Source organism: Rhinatrema bivittatum, unplaced genomic scaffold, assembly GCF_901001135.1.
Source record: "Rhinatrema bivittatum unplaced genomic scaffold, aRhiBiv1.1, whole genome shotgun sequence".
Taxonomy (NCBI): domain Eukaryota; kingdom Metazoa; phylum Chordata; class Amphibia; order Gymnophiona; family Rhinatrematidae; genus Rhinatrema; species Rhinatrema bivittatum.
The window spans coordinates 48,692-72,664 of record NW_021820948.1 but is presented as its reverse complement, the minus strand read 5'-3'; the positions used below and the strand labels follow the sequence as shown (position 1 = coordinate 72,664).

Below are 23,973 nucleotides of genomic sequence, written 5' to 3'. Positions count from 1 at the left end.
GAAGTGTGTGTTTTCAAAATGTCCCTGGCATTTTTTTTTTTTACAAGTGGGGTTTACCATATTTATATTCCTGTATGTGATTTGCAGCAAATAAATAAGGTTTTATTTTTTTAAGTATGTTTTAAATTTGAATGTTTGTTTATTGTTCTTATGCTTAACTTATAAATTGTGAGCCACCTAGAAATTGTTTAATATTACTTCTACCAACTTCATGTTTTCGTTCTGTGTGTGATCTCTGCTTTTGCAATGTCCATTAATATGCAAAGGGATCATTTCTCAGCAGTAGAAAAGTCAGCAGGGTGCAGTTAACTTTTTTTTGCATATTTGTAATGCTTGTTCTTAATTGCACAAATAGATATGCTAATGGAGTAATGATTGCAAAACAGCTTAAGTGTGTTACAGCTGTTGTGATCTAACATGTTAAAGTGATTGCATGCACAAAAGTATATTAGCTTTATAGATGTCTGGTCAGATATGCAGTTTACCTAGGCCAGATGCAATAAACAAATTTATAATATTAGATCAATAAAATGCCTACATTCAAGAGTATATGCATTAGGGCCTGATATTCCCTATAGAACTAGTATATAAATGCATGAATGTATTTAGTGCCAGTTTTGAGGTAATTTTCAAAATCATTTGAGTAAGACAATATATAAATTAAGTATGAAAACAATGCCCCCACACCTACCCACACTATCACTCCTTCCCATCCCCTACCCCCTCAGGAGCACATTTCCCAAATTGGAAAATAGCCTACATTTTTTTTTGTCTCCCTCCTTTATTTTTTCCTAATTTATCAGAACCCCACCATAGGAAAACACAGTAAGACCAAATCTGTCATTGATAGCCAACATCTACAGAAGATTGTTTATACATTTTTTCTCTCAAAAAAGGGAGCATTTCTTCCAAATTGATAGACAGGCAAATCTTTCCATGTTTGTAGTTTGCAGACCTACCTGTCCAATAAATCCCTAAAGTTGGTCTCAGAGACATTAAGTCCTGAGGTATCCAGACTCCCAGATATTTAATTCTGTGTATGTTCCACAAATGGGAAAGGGCCCTGCCATTTGTCAGATTCCAAATTTAAAGGCATAGCTTCTGGACTTAAAGATTTATAGTAAGACATGCACATATTTGTAGAAAATCTCATAAACTGGTCCCATAGCTTGTGTGGCATTGTCCAACAAGAGCAGATCTGCAAACAGACATTTTAGCTCTTTACTGACAGTTACTTAAAGCTGCTGCTTGCCAAATTCCAATGGCTAAAGGTTCTATAGTTAATATAAAAGACGATGACAAGGGGCAGCCCTCTCTCACCCACCCCCCAATGGGAACTCCTCAGAGCCCCATTGGCCAAAATGCATGCTTTAGGATTAGCAATTTAACCCAATTGAAAAAAAAACAAACCCCTCTATGCCATGCTTAGCCAACAGCAGAAACATAAGACAATTAAACTAATACTTTCTCTGCATCTAGAAAGATGCATGCTTACCTCTTGAGATGACCTCTTCTTACCCAGTATTCAACACTTTTGCAAGCATTGTTAATGCCATATCTACCTGGCACAAACTCCATCTGATCTGGACCCACTTATTAGGACCACCTAAGTGCATCACTAAAATAGAGGCCAGCATCTTGGGATCTACATTTAAAAGCAATATTGGGAAGTATGATGTAGGACTTTCCAAATCCCTCCCCTTCTTAGGTAAGACTAACACAGCTTGGTGCATAGAAAGGAAGCAAAACCATGGAGAGCCTAATTATACATAGGCTTTAAAGGTTGCAATAATTGAAACTTAAGAATTTTATAAAAAAAAATATGTCAGTCCAAATCCATCTGCTCCAGGTGCTTTTCCTCCTTTCAGGAAAAAGATGGCCCTGAATATTTCCATTTCAGATATTGGTATATTTAACTTTGCAATTTGTTCCTGGGAAACTTTAGGTAATTGTATGCCCTTAAAAAGAATGTACCCCTTTCCAACTGATCAGTACTATACAATTTCTGATAATAGGTCTGAAAAACTTCCAGAATCAGAAAGAGGAAGCTTGATGTTATCTTTAATACCTCTGAAATGGTGTTTTTTTATGAACACCCTTTATCAAACATGACCTCAACTTCCCCACCTTACCAAGTTTATAAGATTCAAATGTAAAAACAAGTTTAGGGAGGGGCTTGCAACAGCCATGTTTTTCCTATGACTGACTCTGAAGATAGGAACATATAAAAGACAAAATACATAAGTCATGTAGTCTCCTCTTTTTAACCACATACACCAATATTTCTCCCTGCTTCCCATAAAATTGTTGGGGTAACTGGCAATATTCCTTCCATTTGGTCCTTAACTCAATTTAAGATTCTTTGCAAGCCCTGGACTCATTTGTGAAAGTGTTTCATCTTTCCCCCACCTAAAAAACCCAATAGACTAATCCAGAGTAAGTTGTATGTGGTTAGAAAAATGTGAAAGCCTTCTCACCCAGATGCAAAGTTCTTCAGATATAAATCACTCCAGACTCCTGCACCAAGATTAATCCCCCCTGTGATTTAAATTGTCTGGCTGGTCTACAGTTTTCTTTGCTGTTTTGCCACCAGATTAAAAAAAAAGAAGTCACCTTCCAGCACCAAATGGTAATCAGAATACCACAGAACAATTGTAATTAGAGAAGGGGAAAAAAGCCACACAAACTAAGGAGTACTTACTAGGAGCATAAGTATTAGCAAAAATGTATTTCACACCATATAAACATAAGACATATCTGCCCTCTGTATTCTTTATGCCGTTTTCAAAATAAAATGGCAAATGTTTGTGAATGAGAATAGCCACACCTGTCTGCACAAACATGAAGTAGAACAGGAACCCATCTAATCTTTAGTTTAGCATGTTACGCATCCAAAAGATGTCTCAAATGCACTAGCTGCACTTTGTCCCTTTAAAATGTTAAGTAATTTAGCTCTTCACAGGAGTGCATCCCATCTAAATTATCCCAAGAGTAGGGATATCGTGAGATCTAGTGTGATCCCCATGTAACTAATTCCCTGTACATCCCAGCTAAGGCAGATTCCAAAAAATGTTTTCCTCCCAAATTGTCTTAAGAGAAAAAAACCCTTCAGTGTCCTCCTGTCTGATCTGCTTACTACAAATGTGGGCCCTCCCCCAAATTCTATTTGCTTCTCCAATCCCTCCCTCTTATACATCTATACCCTCACCTGTCTTCCCACATATTCAGTTCCCCATGCTCAAGGGACTGCCATCCCTCAACTACATACATCCTGTTCTTCTCAGTCAAGAGATGGACCCAGATTTTTTTGTGCTGATTTCTGTTCTCTTGTTTCTCTACCTTTGATTAACTCATTTTCTTTCAGCACTAGTATTTATACATCAACTTGAGTTGCATAATTATCCTGCTCAGAGATGAGTTGCATGGTCTTCCCACTCAGACCAAGTTGCTCAATTTCCATCAGCTGCTGGGTCTGCATTTCTAGCCCCTCAGTTTTCTCAATTGTCTACTGTATTTTAACATAATAAAATGCCATGCTGGGTCATCAAGCCCAGCATCCTGTTTCCAACAGTGGCCAATCCAGGTCATAAGAACCTGGCAAGTACCCAAAAACTAAGTTTATTCCATGTTACCGTTGCTAGTAATACCAGTGGCTATTTTCTAAGTCAACTTAATAGCAGGTAATGGACTTCTCCAAGAACTTTTTTTTTTTTTTTTTTTTTTTAAACACAGCTATACTAACTGCACTAACCATATGGCTGATCTTCCAAAGCTGCTGAGACATTTTTGATAAAGCCTGTATCATCTCAGACATTCACTACGACCTTCTCAAATTCAGCTTTTGCAGAATCTGGCACCATTTTAGATTCTGTATCCAACCTCTCCATCACCGATTGGACCATTTTTTTTCACTTTTTGTTTATGCAATTTTAATTATACGTACCAGAATTCCTTGCATGGAATAATGGAGGTACACAGAAATAAAAATAGGAAATTGTTTACACAAAAAATTTACCTCATTTAGAAAAAAAGGGGGGCAAAGGAGTAAAGAAAAAAGAAATATTGAGAAACAGCCAGTTACTTGACTCTCTACCTTAATAACTAGTTATATAAGTAAGACCCTTAGTTGCAATGGTTAAAGTAGTTTACATTATTAATTTTAATAGAACGTTTACAGGGATAAAGCAAGAAATGACCCCCTTAAGTTATCACTTGATTGCATAACACAAAACTTTTTACAATGAAGTTGTGTGACCCTGGTTAAATCTGGATAAATCCAGAGTTTGATAGAACAGCATTGTATGGTTACACAGGAAAAAAAAAAAACCAAAGTAGTATCACGATCCACAAGAAAAGCAAATGTCACCAGTAAAGTTCCCCCGATATTTAATCTCTGTAAGTGAATCTTGAAGTTACATTTAATGACTACTCCAAAGGCATATCTCTGGATACCTCTTCATTTTGAGCTTGAGGCAAATAGTATGCCTTAGTTAAGATAGGTATTGCAGAGAAGGAACCTTAATATTCTGGATGACATTGCTCTGAGAATTATTCCAGAGTTATCTTCTGTATGATAGGAAAATTAAGGACTCAAATTGAGACTGTATCCTATTCCCAATATTCTCTAAGCTGTTATTTCATATTGTACCAATTGTTTCTGTACCTGATCTAGCAAATCCACTTGAGACTAAATTCTTTATCTTAATTTTTTTGGAGTCATTTTACCGAACACTGTCCTGAGACAGTAGTATCCATAACAGCTGCGATAACCTCACAATCGATGCTTCCAGTTTTACCAATAGCATTCCAGAGTATCTAACATTATAACTGGTGGTTTAGACAAACAAGTTCTCAACCTGGTCTTAACCTCTCCACCAAGGACAGCTCTAGTCAGTGTATCAGGTCCCACCATGGCTTGGGCTGAGACTAAAGTAACTGGAACAGCAGATTCTTCACTTATGGGGAGTTTGTGCCATAGCTGAAGTTTCCCCATACTAGATCATTCAAAATAGAAGCCTCAGCCTCTTCCCCAGTATTTTTCCCCCCCCCATTCACTTACAACTCTGCATTTCCTCTATTCAGCCCGTCGCAAACCTGGGGCTGTAGAGGCAGAGATGGTGTGGCCAGCACTCCCAGGCTTAGGGAGATCTCATTGGCCCTGCATGGGAGACTTCCGCTCTGTGTCTGTCGCTGCAGCCATCTCACCGGGAGTAAAACCTGGCATAGACAAAAAGCTCCAGAATTCACAGCTGAGCGGGACCAGGTAAGGGAGAACTGGTAGCTATCTCCCTGTGTTTGGTATGAGGCATTTTTCAACAGGAAACAAAAATTCTGAGGAAAACCAAGGAGAGGATTCTTTTGATGCATCTCAACAGGCAGCCATCTTGTCCCCTGATTGGACCATTCTAATGCTCACTTCTTTTTGCTATCAATAGTGGTCTTTCCAGTCCACTCACTCAGTGGCTATCACGCTGCAGAGGGTATAAATATTAACTCAGTGGGCACATGGTGGCCGGGGGAATTATGGAGCTCATTTTCTACACATCCTCTATGTGCCACCATGAGTCTGAGGTACTTAATTTTAAAGTCTAAAGCCTTCCTTCCTTTTATAGGATCACCATGTCAGTTATTCCTAAGCAGAGCTGGCTTTAAGACTTTGGTACCCAAAGACATCTGTGGAGGGAAAGGGGAATTTGGATTTTTAGCCCACCTTTTTCAAAGTAAGGCTCAAGGAAAATTTACAGCAGTTTTAGAATTCAGGTACAATAATTCCCTGCCCTAGAGAGCTTACAGTCTATATGGGCACCTGAGGGAGTAGGAGACAAAGTGACTTGCTCAGATCACAATGAATTTCAGGAGAAGGATTAGCACATTGGTTTCCCTGGTTCATAAATGGATGCTCTAACCATTAGGCCACCACACTTAAAGGGGAGAGGGATACTCACCTCTACACAGCCTCCCCTTCAATGACCTTTTCCCAGGTCCTCCCCCCTCCCCTGGCTGATGCTGCCGCCAAGATCATCAAGAATTACTAAGCAAAAAATAAAGTCCACATGGTCTTGTAAGCCAGCATGCACTTAAGACTCCTCCTGCACAAGCTCTGTTAGTAAGGACTCCACTGTAATGCCCCTCACCTCTAATTTGAAGCATCTCCAGTGTCATGCTGCATCCGAAGAACATGGCTGAACTTTCTATAGCTCTTAACTCTTTATAGGTCCTCCAGCCAGGACTGCCTATGGTGCTGGCTGAGGACATCCGCCTAAGTATTTAAGAAATTCATTTGCAGCCAGCACTTCTGTAACCTTCTCCCTGCTCTGCAGTCTGTTATCCCAATCCTGCTCCTGCATTTCCTTGTCTGAGCCCCCTTGCTGTGTTCTCATCTCCCTCAGTCTGACCTCCTGTACTAGACTTCTGCTTGGTATCCAACTCCCCACACACTGCCAGCCCTTGGACCCTTGCCCAAGTCCCACCAACCCCAAGAACTCAAGTCTGCAGGGAAAGGGGCAGCCACAGGTTGTGTGTACACTGCCTCACAGACCCTAGGATAGTTCTCTTACTAATGCTGCTATGGGCATGGTGCCACCTGGATCCCAGCTGGTGTACTTTAATGACTTCTGGAGTGGTAGAGGAATGAGTTCTAAATCCATTGTGCCAGCACTAGTCTAATGGAATTCAATTCTCCCCGAGCTGAGCTGAGAAGAGCTCAGACCAGTACTACATTTTGTAGTTGTAGAGAAGGATTTAGATTCTCTCATTCAGCACACAAAGCAGTCACCTGATGCTTCCAGTATTCCCCCGCCCCCCCATTTTCTCCTTCATCTGCTTGGCTCCCAGATACAGACTCATGGCTGTGAGCAGGTTACATCTCCACTTCCAAATCTTAGACTTCTGCTGCAGGGTGGTGAATGCTAAAGCAGGTGGTCACAGCTGCGGACACCTGAGGATCATGACCCAATGGAGTTTGGGCTTCTGCCACCCCACACTCCTTTAACCAAGGCCCAGAAGGCAAAGGCTATGGAATAAACCAAGCAGCACATCCTAGTTACATAAATTTCAATCCAACAAGACATTCTGGCTACCTCAGATCAGCAGTTTTTCTTCTATACTTTCTCTTGCTGATATATTCCAGACATCAAGTCCACTACCACCACCTCGCTAGCCATTCTTTCTTCCTTCTTGTCCACTGCCTTTGAGCTTCAATAGTTCCTCATCCAGTCATCACCACCACACTCCTTGAGGCATATCATTCTAGTCACTGTCACCCCTCCATTTTTCCTCTTATGTACTCTCAGCTGGAAGAGGAAATCCAATCCTTCAAGTCAGCTCACATCAATGTTACCCATCCAACTGTATCCCTCCATGTTCCCACTATTTCCATCAAGCTCAACTAAAAATTTGTTACCTCTAACTTATTGCCAGAGATCTGATTTTTCTCTTCAGGTTTCTGCTTCAGTACCTGCTGTCTGTCATGGAGATGATCTTTTTCCCCTGCAAACCAGGCTGTTGGGGCATTGAGGGGCTGCTACACTTCCCTTCCTGCAGGTATCAACTTCTGTCTCCTTAATCCCACTCCATCTTCCTATTCACCCCTCTGTCTCTTCAGGTAACTGCAATCTATCAACCCCCTGATAAGACCATTATCCTTCCCCACCTACTTCAGACTTCCCATCTTCCCCTTTTATTCTCAGAGATATTCCATGCTGCTGGTTCTTCTGAGTCTTACAGCTCAAAGCTCCTTGCACATCTAAATATGCTCTACCATCCCCCACTCAGACATGGTTACTGCTTTGACCTAGTCCTCTCCACTTACATTATTCCCTTTTCTGACCATTTATTTTATTGTATTTCTATAACATTTGCTTTACTAGCAATGGATGCCCCAAATTATTAAAATACAATACAAAAACAAATACCCAACAAGAAAAAAAATATATTATATGATCAGAAGCCTGATCTTACTCTGCAGATAAAGCCAAATTTATAATTTTCCTGAAAGCCTGATAGTTCAACGCAAATCTAATATCTAGAGGGAATTTGTTTCACAACGGGAGGTAAGCTAGCATGTCGAACCTCCTTATGAGTCAGAAGAGAATGTGAAGAGCACAACGCTATGCCAGGAATGTACCAGTGCACTTTATGTAAAAAGAGAATTTTAAACTGGTTCCTGCATATCACTGGCACCCAGTGCATATGATGCAGCAAATGCCTTGACACTGTATGGAGAAAACACCAAATCACCCTCGCTGAAATGTTTATCTGGAATCTATATATCAACTACAATAGAGGACCAGTAAGTAATCTAGGTGAGAACATATGCTTGCACCACAACCCTAAACTAACTAAGATCTAAAACAAGGATGCCAATTTTTGTTAGCTGGGAAATATGAGTCTTCAAAAGAGCCAAGTTTAAACATCCAGAAACATGACTGTACAACAGGGGCCTCTTTATTAAGCCCAATATCTACCAATTTATTAAATACTGGTGTAAGAGGCCCCATCACATAAGACCAATAGCTCAGTTTTGAACTCATAGGAAAGTATTCTCATCTTCGCAATCTTAGGATTTCTCAGAAAAAAAAAATTTAGGAATGGAAAGCTTCAGACTTGCTTTCCCTTCCTTAACTCTCCGAAAATAGAGAGGCCTGTCCTAGGTCGACCTATTTTCCCCACTTACAGACTGCTGCCTGTATGCCTCCCTGCTTCATACTGCAGAGAGAGACTGATCTTTCTCCCCACCACTACATAACAAGATTCCTTCCAGAAAACACGAGGCCTCTGAACTGACAGCACGATCCATCCTGGCAGCCTCCCAAAGGAAGGCTCTCATAAATGGGCCTTAACTTTTTACTTAAAAAAAGTTCCTAGCAAAATTAAAGTTTTAATGGGAAATCCCTACTGTTGGATAACTGTCACACCTAATCACACTGTCCCAAAGTCTCAATTCAGTCACCAACACCTTTAGGAATCTCATCTGCTGCACAACCTTTTCTTTGGAAACTCTTACCCATCTTGAAAAGCATGCCAAACTCCCAACTTGCACTCTCAGGCCTCCCAAACCATCTCTCTCCACTACAGTCTATTCAAAGTTGAGCTGCTTAACTAATTTCTTCCAGTGATATTAAAACCAAGGTATTCCTCAAGTCACTGCATGGGCTCTCATCCACATATAGTTCAAGCTTCTCCTACTCACCTGTATCATTCTCTGTTCTCCCCCTACACCTATCCTCATGATCTCTTAATCAGGTGAGCTGTTCTCATCCTCCACAGCCAACTCGATGCTTTCCAGCTTGCTAAACTGTATGCCTAGAATAGCCTTCCTGAGTTAATGCATTTTACCACCCTCTCTTGCCAAGTTCAAATTCATCCTAAAAACCCACCTATTTTAAGCTGCTTTTAAATCATATGCTGGCTCCCCAAGTACTCTTGTTGATTTAACAATATTCTGTTTTAACTGTATCTTGACTAGATTGTAAGCTCTATGGAGCAAGGACTCTTGTGTGTATCTGTACAATGCTACATAGGTCTAGTAGTGCTGCAGAACCGATTAGTAGTAATAACTTATTGCCATCTCAGTCCCTCCCTTTTGAAAAATATGACATTTACCTGCAGCAAACAAATGCCAGTAGATCCTGTTTTTCAAGTGCCTGTCTAAGCCCAGCACTCTCCTAAGCCATGCCCTACCCTCCTGGCAGCAGTACACAGCAACCACCAGCAATTGCTGCAAAGAGGAGCCATGAGGTACATGTATATTAAATCTTTGGGTATTCTAAGGACATACTTATTTGCATGTTTAATTCTGTATTGTATAGTTAGAAAACCATTTCACATAATTTCCAATATGAGAAGTGCTGTACATGGCAGCTTTATGGCCTACTTCCTTGGCTCAGGCTATAGGACTGCACTGCAGCAGACTTGAGTTGGAATCTGCTGTTCCAAGGCAGGCTCAGGAAGACTGCCAAGACCAGGAAGTGAGGGAAGAGAGCGACCCCTGCTGGCAACACAGGGGAGGTGAGGAATAGTCTTGAAGGTTCCTGCCTCACCCAGGCATGCCTTCTGGTAGGTTGAAGGAAGGGAGGGAGAGGAAATAAGAGGTAGAAGATTCAGCTGTTAATATAGCAAACAGCACCAGTAAGATTCACCTGGGGAATCCTGTGATTCTACTCAAAGTGCTACAGGAAACAAAAAAAAAAAAAAAAAAAAAGTCACCACCCTCAACCCCTCCCGAGTACTGGCAGCTTTCCTCAGTCTTAGGCAACACCACAGTTTAATAATCGGTGTCCAGCCTTTAGAATGGAAAGTGTTTGTGACCTGCAGCAGTCTTTAATTCCACACAAATGCACAGAGAACCTAGCCCAACGCATTAAATGGAGTTCCGAGTCATAAATAACTGTTATAGAACATAAAAAAGATGGCTGAAATTCAAGTTACGAGGTAAATTTACCAATTCACGACGCCGAGAAGTCTGATCCCTTCTAGTTGCGTAACAGAAGACCTTAACCAGAACTACTCACTCAGCCTAAAACCTCTGGATCTGTTGTAGCAGGAGGGAAAAAAATCACTCACCACCAGCACATCCCCATTGCACGCACAAGATCTGCCATTAGCAAACACAGCCGTTTACATATGCCTTCTCCAAACAGCCAATTTCAACTCTTATCCAAAGCAACTTTATATTTGAGCTGAGAATCAAAAAATGCTGGTGTAGTAGCTTAGGTTCCCTGAGAGTTTATATCTTTGAATCAGGGATTTTTGAGAAAGTATTCAAAACAGGCAGCGGGAAGCGGGATAAAGGGTGGAGTGTGCGTCTTAAGCCTGCTTCTTCCACTACCTAAGCTCTAGGAATGCACAAAACTCCCTAGCATTCCGTACACCTGCAGTAACAATTCCCCAGGCGCTTTTCTCCGGGATTGCTTAACCATTAATATCTGAAGATCCCAGCACAAGCCTAGAAACCTGACAGTTTGGCACTGTATTTGTTTCTAGGGGAGATGCAACCCTTTCTGGAGGCTAAAGTCCTGTAAAAAGTAGTAAGGGATTGCTTTTAGGGAAGGTAGTTACTAGTCAGTCACACTTTATACTTCAGAAATAATAATAAAGTGTCTACCATGGGGAAAAGGGAACTGCTGTTCTTCTCCCCCGCCCGCTTACACACGCTGGACCATCTACTAAGGAACTCTCAGACATGATAATCTGCCAAACCCCATCTGTTCAAGCCTCAGTCACAGAGGATCAAGACACAGGAATAGAACGAAATCTACCCAACCTTCCTCGGGACGCAGGCTTACCTTTGATTTGATTGTCTGCACCATGGCGAACCTTTGCTTCCTTTAGTAACAGCCGCGAAAACTCCCCAGGGGATCACAACTGGCACGCAAAAGAGGCAGCAGACCTACTGGTCAAAGACCGCTCTGGTGCACTGTTATAAACAACAAGGACGCCACACCCAGCCCTCCTACTCCTGCACTTCCTAGCAGTCCGTCTGGATGGATGGCTTTTACCGTAACTCCCTGCGGTTTCAGAGGAAATGAAATCACTCAGTTGCTGCAGAGGGGAACTTTACATCTAGAGCTACGTTATTTTTTTTTAAAGGAAGCAATTGAGGAAGTGCTGGGACCGTCCTTGTCTGTACCCATGTGGAAACCAGCCTAAAGCTGTTGGAAATTACTTTCTGTATCCAGCCCTCAGTGGTTCAGAAACTCACTCTGGGACAATGCTTAACAGGAAACTCCTGCCCAATGATTTCATTGATTTTTTTTTTTTTTTTTTGTAGCTTCCATGCCTGTTAATCCTGGTATTTGTTGTCCTGCTTTATCCATTTGTAATCTGGACTATAAATACCACAATATATCAGGAAAAGAAGACATCAAAAAGTTAGGAGGGTCAAAAAAAAAATCCCCTCAATAAATGGAGTCACAGCTCATCCCTGCTGGTGTGAAGCTGTACCTAGCAGCAGGCATCTGGGGAGATACACTGCCAGGACATCACTGAGTGTGTAGGAACAGGTTCAGAACAAGTCCCTGGGCACTAGGAGGGGTGCAGTGGGCAGGAATGTGAACGGTTTCCCTGGCAGAAGCAAGACATTGAAGTTTTGTAAGAGTTGGGCTACTGTGGCTGCTGCACTTGCAATGATTGCACTCGGCTCCCTGAAGAAAGAGGAAGAAGAAGTCAAACTTTATTTTTTGGGGAAATCATTGTTTTTTTTAGCATACCTGGGAACTTTCTGGGTTTCTCTGGAAACTTGGGCCTTTTTGCTTAAATTTGTGGCTCTCCAGAGACACCCGGAAAATCTCCAGATGCCAGCACTGCTCCCTTAGATGAGCTGATGTGAGGAGCCTGCACATGTGTTGGCCATGTGGCCTGTAAGATGACAAGTGATGGCCCGTGGAAGCCACAAGAAGGCAGAGCATCAGCCTGCCCGGGCCGGAGGAAGCTGCAATAATGGTGGCTAAATCAGCTCGTGGGGGCCAGAGGAAGTAGTGGCAGTGGCCAAATCAGCCCACAAGAGGCCAAAGGAAGTGCAGGTGGTGGTGGACATATCAGAGGTGGGAGGTTGAAGTGGAGAATGCTGGGAAAGGAAGGGGGAGGGCAGTGCTGGCGTCAGGTCTGGGAACTGGTGTAAGAAGAATGCTGGGGTTATATTTGGGTCTGAAGGAGAGTTCTGGGGGCGTCCTGAACTGGGGAGGAAGAAGAGAAGGGGAGAGCACTGGGATCAGAGAGGGGAAGGAAAAGAGGGTTATGGGGGATCTGGGATCAGAGGGGTTGGGAAGGAAAAGAGAACTGACGTGGGACTTGGGTATGGAGAAGGAGAGCACCTGGGAGGGAAGGGGATCATCCCTGGAAGGGGGAAAGAGAGAGAGAGAGGGTGAAATGTATGTGCATGTCGGGGGTGGAGGGTTTTGAATAGATAAATTTGACTCCCAACGTCCACGACAATCTCAGGATGGCACAACTCATAAACTCCAGGCATGTACTTTAGTAATCCGGAAAGCCAAGGTTTTCGGTATTGACTTCAGAGAGACAAAGGTGGAGAACCAGTTACGGCACGCAAAGCAGAACCGTCATGCCACACCCTTTCCCCCAACCCTTCTAGCTAAAATGTTGCCAAAAATAGCATTTAATGCATTTAAATTACGTGTACTAAGTAATGAAATAATGGTACCAGGAGTGGACCACTGCAACTTGTCAGGTCTGGCAGGTAAAAGTTTTAAAATAAATTATACATATAATCTACAATTTAATAGTACAAAGTCACACGTTCCACATATTTTACCTCTGCTTTGGTGCGGCGGACTTTGTGATCTGAGCAGAGCTCCTCACTGGTTCTAAAAAAAGATTCACTTAAACAAGCCCCAGGGAAGAGAAGAACTAGTTGGGTAGGAATATTTTAAAGAATCAAAGTTGGCTGAAAAAAAAAAAAAGTTAAAGGGTCCCTGGGGTGAAGTTCCTGGAAGAGAAGGATCTGGACCCAGCCCTGGATTTCTCAATAGGCGCCCATTATACCTGAGCCTGTGGCGGCAAACGTGTGGGAGCAGCAGGCTGGGCTAGGATTTGTTACCATCCAGCTCTGCAGAGAAAAGCCTTCCACTACCCTGCAACGTATCCTTACAGGAGGTGGGGGAGTGAAAACACAAGAAGTGCCCAGGGGCGGCAAAAGTCCAAAATCCATCCCTGCCCGGACCTCAGCCAGGCCTCAGCTGAGCCCAAGAAGTCACCAGACCCACGAAGCCAGAGGAAGAAACGAGAGGCTGAGAAGTCATGAGACAGCGAGGCTTGTGCGCAGGACTTATTGCTGTACAAACAGTGGCAGAGAGACAAACAGCGGCTGACAAAAAAGTCTTTTTGCCCCAGGCGAGTGCCTTTGCGTGTAGAACTGTTTGGATTCTGGATTGCGCATTAACTGGCGAATGGCACTAAGGAGCCAGGGAACCCCTGCTTGTCTGAAACATAATTAAAGGTCTGAAGAAACTTTTTTTTTTTCACCTGCTGAAACGAATGTGAGATTCCTGTTTAGAAGACACTGTACTTCCTGTTGTGACAATACGGCATCTGCCTGAATCCGGTTAGACCAGAGGTGCCTATTTTCCTTGATGTGTGATAATCCTTCTCTAGCACCCTCCCTCGAAAAAGCACAGTCATGCTTGCTTCAGCAAACTTCTCCTTCCCTTATCACACTGTTAACGTCTCTCCACTGCTTGTCCTCTTCTGTCTTCTTACTTCTTTTCATGGTTTTCCTGTCTTCATTTCTCCCCATGTCTTGGGGACCTACCCTTTCAGGTAGGTCCCCAAGAGCACCTACCTGTAAGGGGCACTAAAACCTTAATTGGAGAAGTATAAATTGGTCCCACTACTGCCAACAGTGCCCTGAAGAATGGAGCACTTCATGCCAGCGCTGCCCTATCTCTGTGCAGTACATACCCCTGTAATGGCGACCATTCAAGTAATCTTCCCAATGTGCTTCCCCTTCCACAGTGGTAACACCACGATGAGTGGCACTCATAGATGGTCTGCCCACTTTGGCCTTTTCCTATTTATGCCACCTCCCCCATGGCCATCATAGCCTGAGTGCCTCAGTTCCCGCATCTCATGTGGGCTGTTGACACGCCACAGTCATGGCCCCTCCCTGGATTACCCTCCTCAAAAGAGGAACTGCTCTGAGAATCATTGCTGCAAGGAACTCAGGCAGCACTAGGACCCACATCCACAGCCACAAGTACTACGGGTGAAGATGGCTGCCTGCCAGTGGGGGCAGGAACTGACTCATATGTCAGAATTGTGCTCTTTTACGTTCCCCCAGTGATTAGCTGCATGCTGAATGCAGAAGGGTGAAAGCTTTCATCGGCCTCCCAAGTTCCTGAGCCCATCTGGGATAGATTCATTTCCTGCCAGCAAAACAGCCTTTGCCTTCTAAAACAGCTCTGTAACCTCGGCTGGTCGCAGGATATCCCGCAACTGACCGCACTCACTCTCGGATGCTCCCGCAAGCTGAGAAGGCTGCCAAACGCATCATGTGGCATGCACTCTGCCAGCCCTCCTTCCTCCATCAGGCCACGCCAGCCCCTAGGTGCACGCGCACCTGCAGTGCACCAAGTCTTAAGGGCCCCGCAGTGGAAAAACACAATGTCAGCGCCTCTTGATGACATTATGCGGCAGGGTATTTAAGCCCAACCATTACGCCATCAGTTTGCCTCAGCCACGGGTTTCCCTGGCTAGTGCAGCACGTATTACTCGTGTTCCCGTTCTTCCTTGCTCCGTCTCATCCAGCCTGCCGAGCCTTGCCTCTCCAGCCTGCCGAGCCTTGACTCATTTGACTTGCTTTACACTGCCTTTCCAGCCTTTCTTGCCCTGACTATCCAGCCTGCCTTGCTCTCGTCTCATCCAGCCTGCCCTGCCTAGTTCAGACCCCCTTGCCTTGTTCTCGCCTTCTCCTTGGACTGACTTTTCGATCTGATCCTTGCCTGGCCCTTGACTACTCTTGCTTGCCACCTGCTACCGATCCTTGTCTAGAATCAGACCTCGTTGCTTCCTGCCTGCCCCGACCCAATTTGGCGCCAGTATCTATTCGCCTTACCCCGTAGGACTATTGCCTAAGTCCTGCCAGCTCCAGGAACCCAAGGGCTCAACCTGCAGGGAAAGGGGTTCTTAAAGGTGAAGCTCCTGACTAGTTCCGTTGGCAAACTGTCAGTGTGGGCCTTGGGGGTTTGTTCCATAGGCTGTGATAACCACACCACAGCACTAAGGGTCCATCTTCCTTACAAATTGCTGAGACCAGGGACCCGGCAGAGCTGTCCACACTTCAAGCCTTTCCAGGGCTCGCCCAGCAACTACAACAGCAGCACGCCATCCTGAATCAATTAACCAGCATGCTTGACAGATTTCTGTAAAAATGGACACCTTACAGTCCCCACCTCCAGTGCTGGTTCCACCTTCCACGACTCTGAGGCCCACTCTGCAGTTGCTGCCATCTCCCCATTATCACAGGGAACATAAGTAATGACTTATTTGCTAAGTAGAGGAAACCCGCACCAGATAGCCGGATATATACTGACTTATCCAGCTAAGTGGCAGCAGCAAAATTCACCAGATAGCCAAATAAAATAAGTTATCCGCAAAGTGTATTGGACAATTTTTTAAATATTTTTCTGTTTTTTTGTTTTTTTTAAATCTATTTTAAGTGCCAACGAAGTAATGCTGGAAACTTAACTCCATCTCTGACCCTGGAGTTAAGTTTCCAGCACTAAGAAAATCCTGGCTGGGCCAAAGTATCTCTCTGCATCAAGGAGTAATATTTAATGCCCTCATTTGCAAGGGATTTCCATGAGAGGGCGCTAAATATTACTTGCATTTTAGAATGCTCATTTTGTGAGTGTAAAACTTCTTGCTGCATTGGCAATAAAGTTTACGCTCACAAAATGAGCGTTAAATTACAGGTAATGGTGTGCGTTGGCCAGAACGCACCTTTCTGCATTGGTCTGTCAGGCTTTCCACATGTTGCGTCCATCGGTCTCAGATGGCTTCGCCCGACATGCCTCCCCTCTATTTCAGCCTTCTCCACCAGCCTTGGGAGAATGGCGTCTGTAGCGTCTCCTTGCCACACCCTCCGGCTTCCCCAGAGCGGCTCTGGTGCGGCGTCCCACCATGTTGACCTGAGGCCTCCTAGGGCGCGCGCGCGCACGCCTCACGTCTTGTAGCAGTGTTGGCGCGAACCTCGGGGACATCCCCCTCGAGTGACGTCACTGCTTCCATATTCAAAAGGTTGCCCATTTGCTGACTCTCGCCAAGTTAGCAACAGATTGGATTCGCTCCGGTCTGAAGCTACTCTGCCGGAAGCCATCTTCATCCTCTGGGGTTCTACTAACCTGGGTACCCGCTCCTCGGGGACCCTTTGCTTATTTCCAGGTGCCTATCCTAAATATTTTTTAAATATGAGCAGTAGAGAGAGGATAGGTATTAACAGTCTGTCATCCTCGACAGAGGAGACCCGTTCCACAATGGTGGTGTATGGCCCGAAGCAGATGAGCAGCGAGGAGCTGTAGATGGACAGACTGGGAGAAATTGTACTCACTCTCTGTAGCTGACAGGTAGTGTTCCAGCAGGTTGAAGAATTGGTAGCAGGCATCAGGATAGACAAACAGAGAGAGATTGATAAGATAAAGAAACTGACAGTATTACAAGCTTGGGCCTGTGGTGAGAAACTTTTCATTTTTTCTTTTTGGTATTTTTACAAACATATTAGTGTATAAATATGTCTGTTATGAAAGAAAATACTGTCATATAGTTATAATGATTGTATGTAGTCTTAAGCTTCATAGCTTTCACTTTTCCCTCAGTATTGTAGGGAGTTCTCCATATTTTTTAACACAGACACACAGTTTCCTCCACCAGCACTCCTTCTTCTAACATGAAGTTTGCAAAGCTTCAAGGTCACACCTGGCAATTGCTCAGGATGGAATGTGTTAGATTTAAATCTAGTGATTATAATAAGGTGATTATTGTTAGCTTCGTGGACCCTTGGGCCGATCGGAACCAGGAGATGGAATACCTTAGAGAGGTAGGGGCACCGGTTCCAAACGGGAGGCGGCGAAAGCAGGCTCGCGGACTACCGGGAGAAAGACACGAAGGGCCCTATGCGACCAAGGACCAGGAGATGAAGCTGACCCGGTGGGAGAGGTGCTTCGCCCTGGAAGCCGGTACTCCCCCGAGAGGAGCTCGTAGGAGTCCGGCCGCTGGGACTTAGGCGGTTCACCCTGGAAGCCGGTGTCCCCCCGGGAGGAGCCCGTAGGAACCCGGCCGCTGGGACTTAGGAGATCCCTATCGATGGAGTAGTAGCTCACCAAGCCCGGGTCAGGTGTCGGAGAATCGCTGTCAGCCGGTCCGCGTCTAGAGCCAGAGAAGTCGTTGTCAGCCAGTCCAAGTCGAGATCCAGAGAAGTATCGTAAGCCAAGCCGAGTCGAGAGCCAGAAGACACCGAAGCCGAACCAGGGTCAGAAGCCAAGAAGAACCACAAGCCAATCCGAAGTCGAAAACCAGAAGATCAAAGTGACGAGCAGGAACACAGCAACTGGGAGCAGGACGAACCTGGGAACCTCGTTGCAAGGCAATGGCTTGGCTGTACTGCAGGGTTTTTATACCCTGCAGCGTCTGACGTCACCCGGGAGCTTCCCCTGCCAATTTCCTGTGCTGGCCCTTTACAGCCAGCTGAGAGACGCGCGCGTGCGTCTAGGGGGCGGGGCCAGCCGCCGAGGAACGCCGACGGATCGGGAGAGGCCGGGACGCGATGCCAGAGGGCCCTGCAGGCCCGAGTGAGGTCGGGACAGGCCGGGGGCGCAGCGCCCGCGGTCCCTGCAGGCCTGGGAGGCCGGAGCCAGCGACGCTACCGCCGCGGGGTGAGTGTCGGTCCCGGGGGCGCCCCGGGATCGCAACAATTATAAACAGTGGATAAAAAAATTAGAGATGTGAATCGTGTCCTCGATCGTCTTAACGATCGATTTCGGCTGGGAGGGGGAGGGAATCGTATTGTTGCCGTTTGGGTGTGTAAACTATCGTGAAAAATCGTTAAAATCGTGAGCCAACCCCCTAAAACCCACCCCCGACCCTTTAAATTAAATCCCCCACCCTCCCGAACCCCCCCCAAATGCTTTAAATTACCTGGGGATCCAGCGGTGGTCCAGAACGGCGGCAGTCCGGAATGGCCCCCTCAATTGAATCCTGTTGTCTTCAGCCGGCGCCATTTTGCAAAATGGCCGCCGCAAAATGGCGGCGGCCATAGACAAAAATGATTCGACGAAGGAGGTCGTTCCGGACCCCCGCTGGACTTTTGGCAAGTCTTGTGGGGGTCAGGAGGCCCCCCCAAGCTGGCCAAAAGTTTCTGGGAGTCCAGCGGGGTTCAGGAAGCGATTTCTTGCCGCGAATCGTTTTCCGTACGGAAAATGGCGCCGGCAGGAGATCGACTGCAGGAGGTCGTTCAGCGGGGGTTCCGGACCGCCGCTGAACGACCTCCTGCACTCGATCTCCTGCCGGCGCCATTTTCCGTACGGAAAACGATTCGCGGCAAGAAATCGCTTCCTGAACCCCGCTGGACTCCCAGAAACTTTTGGCCAGCTTGGGGGGGCCTCCTGACCCCCACAAGACTTGCCAAAAGTCCAGCGGGGGTCCGGAACGACCTCCTTCGTCGAATCGTTTTTGTCTATGGCCGCCGCCATTTTGCGGCGGCCATTTTGCAAAATGGCGCCGGCTGAAGACAACAGGATTCAATTGAGGGGGCCGTTCCGGACCGCCGCCGTTCTGGACCACCGCTGGATCCCCAGGTAATTTAAAGCATTTGGGGGGGGTTCGGGAGGGTGGGGGATTTAATTTAAAGGGTTGGGGGTGGGTTTTAGGGGGTTTTAGTGTGCCAGTTTTCCTGCCCTCCCCCTTCCCCCGATTTACGATTTTTTAACGATAAATCGGGGGAATTGGTATTGTATCGTGGCCCTAACGATTTTTGACGATTTAAAATATATCGGACGATATTTTAAATCGTCAAAAAACGATTCACATCCCTAAAAAAAATACAAGAAGTCCACCATTTTAGAGTACATATGCAGTAAAGATTTTCTTATCAGTAGTTTGGCAATATATCAAGAAAGGCTACACAAAGAAGTCCAGACTGTGCATGTCCTATCCAAAGGGCATAAAAGCCCCATCACCTCAAGAGACAGATCAGCGCTGGAGATCCCTATCACAAGTTCTCTGCAGAGAATCTGTCTGAAGTTTGAGATGCTGTGGGTTTTATGCCCTTTGGGATAGGCCATGCGCAGTCTGGACTTCTTTGTGTAGCCTTTCTTGCTATATTGCCAAATAGCCTTTCTTGCTATATTGCCAAACCACTGATAAGAAAATCTGTAATGTGTATGTACTCTAAAAGATGAATATATATATAATATATATATATATAATATAATATATATCTTTAATACAGACAATTATAGCTATTCATTATTTCACATAAGACATATAGTAATTCTTGTTATTTTCTTAGTCTGACTATGTGATACAGACCACAGGACAAATACAGAGCAGAACCCACTACTACAACACTCTCTCACACATATACACAAAAGCTCTCACGCCCACATGCTCTCCCACACATATACACACAAGTTCTCACTTACATGCTCTGCTACACAAGCTTACACATGCTGTTCCATAAACACACACAAAAACTCTCACTCACATGCTCTTTACACACAACATACAAATTCACATTCTTCCATATTCACACAAAGTTAAATTCTCACATGCTCTCCCACAATCACACACAAGCTCTCTCTCACACACACACAAGCTCTCTCACACATGCTGTCCCATAAACCAGCTCTCATATGCTCTCACCACACACATATACACAAGCTCTCACTTCCACATGCTCTGCCATACACATAAGCTTGCACTCTCACATTCTCTCACATTCTCACACACAAGCTCTCACACACACTAGCTCTCTTGCATGTTGTCCCACACATAAACTCTCACTCACATGCTCCCACACATACATATATACAAACTCTTGTATGCTCTCCTACACATGCTCCCTCTCTCTCACACACACCTCCCCCTCTTCAGATCTGCTTTAATTCTCTTCACTTTGGGCCTGTGGTGGGTTGGGCTCTGCCAGGTGGGCATGCAGCATCCTCCCATCTTTAGCCATGGGCAGGTTGTGTTTCACCAGTGGCCCTGTAGTCTCCTCCTATCTTCAGTCGCCAGTGAGTTGGACTCCATTGGCAGCTCTGCGGCCCTCTCCTATCTTCCCCTGCTGGCTCTTCCACAATGGAGAAGCAGGATGGGGGTAACCAGCACCCTATTGGCTAGCACCTTGGGTTATTACCCAGTTGGCCCATCTCTTAATCCAGCCCTGATGGTATCGATAAGATTTTAGAATTAAAAGAAAAGGAAGTGAACAAAAGGTGCTTAGTGTGGAAATATAATATCCACACACATGGGATAACATTAAGCACGACCAAATGTATATCTTTTTTGTTAATGGAGACCATGATCAGAAATGTATGCTATGGAAAGACTACTAGCTAACCATGGAAGCGTTAACAGAGAACAAGAATTAAGACATGGGCAGGTTCTATAAAATCACCCCGTCAAATTGTGTATGACTCCATCACATGAAGAATATAAGTGAAAGATGGAAGTGGAAAATTGCTAATCTCTATGTGGGATGATCTAGCTACCATTTTGAAGTTAAAACCTAGCACTGTACATAGATATCAAAGAATATCAATTAGTAGGAGACCTTTTCACCCCTCTGCTACACTGCATCCCTGTCAAAGGCCATAGGGATGAGTTTATCACTCTCACTTATGATAAGCCTCATTATGTCCCTGTGGAAAAATAGCACATCGATACCACCTTTGAAATAAAGAATTGGAACACACACATTTATTTATTTATTTATTTATAGTTTTTTATATACCGCCGCTCATCAGAGATATCACGTCGGTGTACAGAGAACAGGAACTTACACATCTCATTGGAAGGTGATCCTTAAACTTCAGCTTCATCAAACTTCATCTACAACCCTGCAAAGTTGACATTTTTTTAACATGATTGTGTTTTAAAGACTATGGAGATCCCATGGCTCCTCGAAAGAATTATACAGCCTAGGCAGGATGCAGGCTTCCAGTGTATCATGGGCACCCAGGAATAGGTGGTGTATTTCATAATCTCTTTAGCAAAGAAATGCCACTTTTCAGAAGGGGTTTGAGATCATTGAGCTGCATGTGATAAGCATGGCCAAAAACGTATTCTGTGATATAATGGGGTTTGTGACCACAACAGTTCTAAATAAGATAAATAATGGTGTGGACCAGATAAGGTTAGGGCTGGCTGTAATTTGAAGAGCTGTGAAAAGAAAAAGAGCAAAGCAGCAGATACAAGGGTATCCCAAACCTTGTAAAAGAAAGAAGTTTGGGGGTATCATGTCTCAGAAGCATAAGCGTAAGGCTAAGAAGAAAATGGATATCTCAGAGAAGAAAGATATATTTTAACAAAGCGCCATGGCATTTGTGCACCAAAGGTTGGAAGAATGTGTGAAATCGGAGCAGATCCTGTTTCAATTATCGCCCATCCAAACCAATATTGAAAAAAGCATTTATGTAGAAATACTTCCACTATCAGATTTACTGGAAACCGTGCCCTTGAATTTTTAAATCAACAGCCCACAGTGAAGATTATTTAGATTTAAATAATAAGCTGCTGTACCTGACCTGTAACATTGTGAAGCAGAATGATTCAGACCTTGATGAGGGAGCCAAAGCAAGTTTGGTGAACTACTGCGTTACCTCTCTTTTCAGCCAGCTGGATGTCATCCTCGGAGACTGGTTGATCAGCAGAGCAACTGCTACCCCTACAGAGCCCTCATAGAATTGCTGCTGAATTACTGTGAAGGACCCCTCAAAACACAAGTTACCAGTGGTCTGTTCTATAAATACACCACAGGGCACCATGAAGTGGTGGAACTGGGAGGGTGTAACACCAGTTATATGGAAAGGGCTGATTTTACGCAACTAGCTGGAAGGTGGAGCTCTTGGGGCATCTACACAGTATCCTGTTTTTTCAGTGTGGATGTGAAAATTAAGCTCACTTGCACTAAAGATACTTTCTGTTTAATGAGTGGTGATGCTGGAGAGCATTATAAACTCCATATTTTATCTGTGGCGCTGTTCATAAAAAGGGTGAAAGTGATCCTGGGGGCAGCCCTGATTTATCAATAGGCACCCATTATGCCTGTGCCTAGGGCAGCAAACATTTAAGGACATCAGGCTGCCTGATGTATGCTGCTTTCGAGCTCTGCTGCATCTCATTCAGCAGAGAATAGTCCTTTAGTATCCTGCAACAGACCCTTATAAGAGGAGGAAGGGTGAAAGTACAAAAGTGTCAGGGGAAAAAAAGTATATTTACTGGTTTTGAACTGGGGTCTGCCTGGTTTGGGGCAGATGTTTTGCTTATAGAGTCACAGGATGGCTCAAAGAGAGCTAACTCTCTACTATAGAGAGAGCCTCCTATATGGCCCTGCCCCTGAGAATCCGGAGTGGACTCAAAAGGATCCCTCACAAGTTTTTCCAGAGTTTAGATGATTCAGTGGCCAGAACAATAGAGTGTGGGATTCTGGAGGAGACCCTTGAGTTAACCAAGCAATGTGTTAATGTTATTGTGAAGTTGGTAGTCTGCTATTTTGCTGTATTGTCATTGGACAGAAGCAAAAGTTAAAAGACCTGGACTGTCTCGCTGGATGAGATGCAAGCCTTATCCTTTTATTGTGAAAACCTCTTTTGTTACCTGCAATGCTGTAAGACAGGAGTTGTTGTATTTGCATCTCTAAATATTTATTTATTTATTTATTTATTTAGAAACATTTATATACCGGTAATTGTGGGGACATCATACCGGTTCACATAATAACTGGAAGCTTGGAAAGTACATTTCAACAGGGAGAGTAACTGGGCGAAGGGATAAACAAGAAGCAGTAAGAAGAAAAGAAACAAGTAAGTCATAACAAGAGGAAAATAAATTTACAATTTACAATTTACATTTAGTATCTCCTAGGAATGAGGGGAGGGCGAACCTCTGGGGGGGGGGGGGGGTACGGACTACGGACTATGAGGTTATTCTGTGTAGGCATGGTTGAACAGAAATGTTTTTAGTTTCTTTTTGAATTTGATTGCACAGGGTTCAAGGCGCATGTGGACAGGCAGTGAGTTCCAGAGGGCCGGACCGGCTATAGAGATGGCACGGTCGCGGGTGGAGGAGAGGTGAGCTGTTTTCAGGGATGGAACATGAAGGGTGCCTTTGTTGGTAGATCTGGTGGCTCGGGTGGACAAGGAGGCAGTGAATGAGAGGTCGAGCCAGTTTGAATTGTGGGTGTGGATGGACTTGTGTATTATAGTCAGGGTTTTGTAGTGTATACGGGACAGGATGGGGAGCCAA

At 44.6% G+C, this 23,973-nt stretch overlaps 1 long non-coding RNA gene across 1 annotated transcript in view; it reads right to left on the bottom strand.

Annotated features, from left to right (window-relative positions):
- LOC115082323 overlaps positions 1-11,526 on the bottom strand; it is a 34,207-nt gene extending 22,681 nt beyond the window's left edge. Inside the window, exon 1 of the long non-coding RNA XR_003854135.1 lies at positions 11,286-11,526. This is a non-coding gene — a long non-coding RNA (uncharacterized LOC115082323). The remainder of the gene's footprint in view (positions 1-11,285) is intronic.
- Positions 11,527-23,973: the final 12,447 nt, after the last annotated feature.